This window comes from Cupressus sempervirens, chromosome 7 (genome assembly GCF_028749045.1).
Source record: "Cupressus sempervirens isolate cs-2001-9-10 chromosome 7, ASM2874904v1, whole genome shotgun sequence".
Lineage (NCBI taxonomy): Eukaryota > Viridiplantae > Streptophyta > Pinopsida > Cupressales > Cupressaceae > Cupressus > Cupressus sempervirens.
The window spans coordinates 660261154-660267100 of NC_143124.1; positions in this window are offsets into that span (position 1 = coordinate 660261154).

Consider the following 5947-nt stretch of genomic DNA (forward strand, 5'->3'; position numbering starts at 1 on the left):
CATTTTATCAAGAACAGAGATCGGATATAAAAGTTATGATGGTTTCAAATTCAAGAAAAAGTATGGACTTTGATGATGTCAGCATGACATCACAAAATCATAAAGAGAGGGAAAACATTCAAATTCGAATTAAAGGAATGAGATAATGGGAGTTGAACTCCTAACCATAGGCCTCCTAAAATTAAGGCCAACCAATGGGCTATTTATGGTATATAGAATATTAAGGGAAGAGTTGTTATCTATCCATAACAAATCCGCCCAATCTTACTTAAATAAGGGTATTTGTTGAAAACAAACCCTTAATTTTGGTGTGAGATCATAAAAAAATAATGGTAAAAGGGGAAAATTTGAAATATGTAATCAAAATGGGAGATTATGTTGGTTAATTGTTTTAGCCCATTTTTGGCTAAATTTGATGTATAAAATGGGGGTAGTAGGCTTTGGAAAGGCATCCAGGTGATGAGAAGGAGATTATGATCTTGAAGACTTGATGATTATTCCTGCACATTAGAGAGTAATGCTGCAAAATTGTGCTTGAAGGGAAGATCTTGAACACTTGTAATTGATTTTGGAGCAAATCACATCGGTCCCCCTATTGGAGCTGGACCCAGAGACGTAGTCCATACGGATGAACTCCGAGATCAAATTGTTTGCGTCTTCTTTCTCTCGTTGTCTCTTTTATCAGCTTAATCTTGTTGTTCTCTTATTTCATTTATGTTAATTTGATTCATTAAAAGTTTTAAATTAATTCTATGTAATAAATTAGCATTCCTCTGTAATAGTCCTAGATCCTAATTAGATCAAATATGGTATCAGAGCCTAGTTGGACTAGTATTGCAGATTTGAATGCTAACAAGATCCAAGATTGAGAAACGTGAAGGAAAGCTTGAGGAATACAATCTTGAGATTAGAAAATGAAGGACTAAACCATCAACACAAATGGCAGATGAAGGTGGACAAGCTTTTCAAGATAAGAGTATTCAGAAGACCCTTCAAAATTTGCAGACAATGGTAGAAGTTTTGGTACGAGAAAGAGAAGAGAAGATGCAAAGACGTGCAGCTCGAAAGGACAAAGGGAAAAAGAAAGGTGCTGATCGTGATCCACCAAAGACACCTCCTTCTTCTCCTTCTTCTCCCTCTTCTCCTTCTTCCCCCTCTTCTCCTTCTTCTACCCATTTTGAGTCTTCTAATATTTTCAAAGGAGGACATAAACCTCGAATTAAGTTGGATGTAAAGTTTGACTTACCAAAATATTGTGGGGAGTTAAATGCCGAGAAACTAGATGACTGGATTCAGCAAGTAGAAGTCTACTGTAGAGTTCAAAATCTTGTAGATGATGTTGACAGAATTCAGTTAGCCACTCTTCGTTTAGGTGGTGTAGCCCTAACTTGGTGGGAGAGTAGGTCTTGGGATGAAACTTCACAACATGGTAAGTTTAGTTTGTCTTGGTCAAAATTTATTACTGCTTTAAAAAAGCAATTCTACCCCCTAGGCCATATGCAGCAGTTAATGATGAACTGGAAACATTTTAGGCAAGAGAAAGGTTAGTCTGTCTAAGATTACACCCATGAATTTAGCAAAAAGGCTATTTCATTAAATGTCCCATTGTATACCCAGGACACCTTACTCAAGTATATAGGTGGTCTTCATTCTTACCTAAGGCATTCTATTCTCATCCTGAATCCTTGTAATTTGGATGAAGTATGTGTCCATGCAACACATTTAGAATCAAGGGGTAAGGGTACTTTCATTGATAAGTCTGATAAAAATCCATCTAAGTCTAAGGAAAAGTCCAAAGGAAAAGGAAAGGGTAAAAAGACAGCAACAGTAAAGAAAGAGGGTGAGAAACCCACATGCTCACATTTCAAGAAAGAAGGGCATGATGATTCTAAGTGTTGGAAGTTACATCCTGAAAAGAGGCCAAAGCGATATGGTGGAAACAAAGGTAAACAGAAAATTGCTGCTGTAATTCAACAAGATCTTGGATCTGACTCCAAAGATGAGACAAAGATTGTTGCTACCGGGATTCAAGGTAAAGGAAAAGGTATATCTGTCACATCAACTACAAATTCTTCTAGTATAAGTGCAAGTACAAGTAAAGAATCTTCTCCTAAGAATGATAAGCAAAGGAATGAATTATTTCACATCCGAGTTGTTATCAAGCATACTAAGGTTGATACATTATTTGATACTGGTTCTCAAGTTAATTTGATATCTAAAGAAGTTGTTAAAAATCTTAATTTGACTACAACACCTCATCCAAATCCATATCCTCTTGGATGGGTTTGCAATGATGCACAGTTACAAGTAACTAAACAATGCAAATTAAAATTTGCTATCACTGCAAACTTTGTGGATGAGATAGAAGTTGATGTAGTCCCTTTAGATATTTGTGGTCTTGTACTTGGGATTCCCTATTTGTATGATTGCCAGGCTATCTTCTATAGGGGGGAAAATAAATATCATTTCTTTAAAGACAAGATTGAATACATTGTACGGGCACATAAGGTTAAGACTAATCTAGCATTAGTCAATGCTAGTCAAATGAAAAGGTTAGTCAACTCTAGTAAGAATTTTGTGTTAATGCTTGTAAAAACCAAAGAAGATGAAACATCTGAGGCATTTAAGGGATGTGATCCAAAACATAAGGCTGAAATGGTCAAAGTTGTTTCTGCTTATGACGACTTTTTTCAGGAACCAAAGGGATTGTCTCCTAAGAGAGAGATACAACATGAGATTCAGTTGCAGCAAGATGCACCACTTCCTAATATTGGCATGTACCGCTTATCAGTGCTACAGAATGAAGAAATCAAGAAGCAAGTTCAAGAGCTGGTCGAGAAAGGAGTTATCCGTCCTAGTACTTCTCCGTGTGGTTCTCCTATTGTGTTGGTTCCAAAGAAAGATGGGACTTGGAGAATGTGTATTGACTACAGGGCTCTGAACAAGATAACGGTAAAGAACAGGTACCCTCTTCCTAGAATTGATGATTTACTTGATCAGTTGAAACATGCAATTTATTTCACTAAGCTAGACTTATGTAGTGGATATCATCAAATAAGAATTGCAGAAAGTGATATTTGGAAAATTGCTTTTAAGACAAAACAGGGACTTTTTGAGTGGTTGGTCATGCCATTTGGGCTTTGTAATGTACCAGCTACATTCATGAGAGTCATGAATGATGTCTTTCATCCCTTTATTGATGACTTTGTCATAGTCTATTTAGATGATATTCTTGTATTTAGTAAGTCTTGGGATGATCATGTAATTCATGTAAAGAAAGTATTTGATATACTGAGAAAAGAAAAACTATATGTAAAGATGTCAAAATGTGAATTTGCAAAGACATGTTTAGTGTACTTAGGCTATGTCGTAGGGAAAGGTTAGTTGGAAGTAGACCCTGCGAAGGTCGAATGTATTGTAAAATGGCCTAAGCCAAGTACAGTTACAGAAGTCAGGAGTTTCTTAGGTGTAGTTCAGTACTGGAGGAAATTCATTGCAAACTTCTCTTTCATTGCATCATCGTTGCATGCATTAACCAGTACCAAGGCAAATTTTTAGTGGGGAGGTCCACAACAGAAGGCTTTCAATAATTTAAAGGAAAATTTGAGTACTGCACCAGTTTTAGCTCTACCTAATTTACATCAAGCATTTGAGATTGAGACAGATGCAAGCGGGTTTGCCATGGGAGCTATACTCATGCAAGGAGGTAAACCAGTCTGCTACCACTTTGAAACTTTTTCAGGAGCAGTAAGTAACTATCCTACATATGATAAAGAACTTTATGCTTTAGTTTAGAGTGTTAAAAAATGGCAACATTACTTAATGGGAAAAGAAACTGTAATCCACATTGATCACCAGCCATTGCAATATTTGCACTCACAATATAAGCTGCAAAAAAGTAGGCACTTTAGGTGGATGGGTTTTCTACAACAATTTCATTTGGTAATTAAGTATAAGAAGGTTTCCCATAACAAAGTAGCAGATATGCTATCTAGACCTCCTATTCAAAATGCTTTGATAATCCTTCAAAATAGTTCTATGGTTCATGAAAGTTTTCAAGAACAATATGCTAATGATGAGAACTTTAAGGATATCTATGCAGCTTTAATCCAGGGTAAACATGTGGAAGAGAAAGATTACTATGTGCAAGACAATTTGTTGTACCACTTGGGAAAACTATGCATTCTTAAAGATGAACATGCACATGTAATCTGTGAAGCACACGCTTCTTTGATTGCAGGGAATTTCGAGGTAAGTAAGACATTAGCTCAATTGTAGAAATATTGTTACTGGCCTCATATGCAAGAAACTGTCACCAAGTATATAAAAAGATGTGTAATGTGTGCAACCAGCAAACCAAGTAATAGAAAATTGGGTTTGTACACACCATTACCTGTACCATCTCGTCCATGGGAAAGTGTGTCTATGGACTTTGTGGGAGGTTTACCTATGTCTAGGAAGGGTCATGATTTTTTGTATGTAGTAGTTGATCGGTTCAGCAAAATGTGTATTTTAATGCCTTGTAAAAAGCAAGTTACTGCTGAACTGACTGCTCATTTGTACTTTCAAAATGTATGGATTCATTTTGGGTTACCCACTTCTATTGTATCATATTGAGATTCTTGATTCTTAGGGGAATTTTGGTCATCTTTGTGGGAACTCATGGACACCAAGTTGAAGAAGAGTACAACCTTCCATTCGCAGACCGATGGACAGATAGAGGTAGTGAACAGGATAGTTGTGCATCTACTTAGAGGCTACTACAGCAAACATCCTAAGCTATGGGATGAAAGTCTTCATTATGTGTAGCATGCTTACAACCATGCGGCACACTCTTCTACAAAGAGGTCTCCTTTTGAGACTTACTTCGGTTACTTGCCTAAGACACCACTGGATTTTGCTTTTGGGAAGGATGATGTTGTAGATGGATGCCATGATGCAGAAAAGGCTTTAAAGTTCATCCAAAAGGTCCGAGCAATCCATCAGGTAGTAGAAGCATAGTTGGAGCAGAGCCAAGCAAAATACAAGACTCACCATGATAAGCATCGTATTGATCACCAATTCCAAGTTGGTGACACAGTTTGGTTACATATCAGTAAGGAAAGAATGCAAGGTGAAGGAAGGAAGCTCAAGCCTATTAGGTATGGTCCTTTTGAAATTGTAGAGAAGATTGGTACCAATGCTTTTTGCCTTAACCTTCCTCCATACATGCAAATTTACTCAGTTGTCAATGTTGAGAATCTAAAGTTGTATGAGCCTCTAATGATCTTGGATGAAGACATTAGTGTTCAGGTTCCATCAGTTGATGACCTTTCACCAGAGTACATGTCAGAATTGCCACAAGATGTCATCCTTGATAGGAATGTCAGAACTTCACAAAGAGGACCAGTTGAATACCTCCGAGTGGGATTGAAGGGGATGCATCCAAGAAAGGCAAGATGGATGGAGATTGGTAAAGTGAGGGAACTATACCCTCACCTTCTTTCTGAGTAATCCAAACTTTCGGAGGTTCGAAAGCTCTTCAGTGGGGAGGCTTGATCCAGGGGATAAAAATTACTAAAAAGTAAAATGTCCCCAATGCTCCAAGAATCAACATCATTACAAGTGTTCACAATTTTTACTCCAACATAACTTGAACGATCAAAATTGGAGTTCAAGTGCAAAAATTATGACTGGTCAAAATGGTCAAACTAGGACCAAAGGTCATAAAAGGGTGAAAAAAATAATCATCTCAAAAGTATTTTACAATGGATTCCAAATGAAAGAGCTCGTCAAAAGCTTTCCAATGGTGTTCGTTTCATCAAGAACGGAGATCGGATATAAAAGTTATGATGGTTTCAAATTCAAGCAAGAGTATGGATTTTGATGATGTCAGCATGACATCATGAAATCATAAAGAGAGGGAAAACATTCAAATTCAAATTAAAATAGCTATTTAATTCGAATT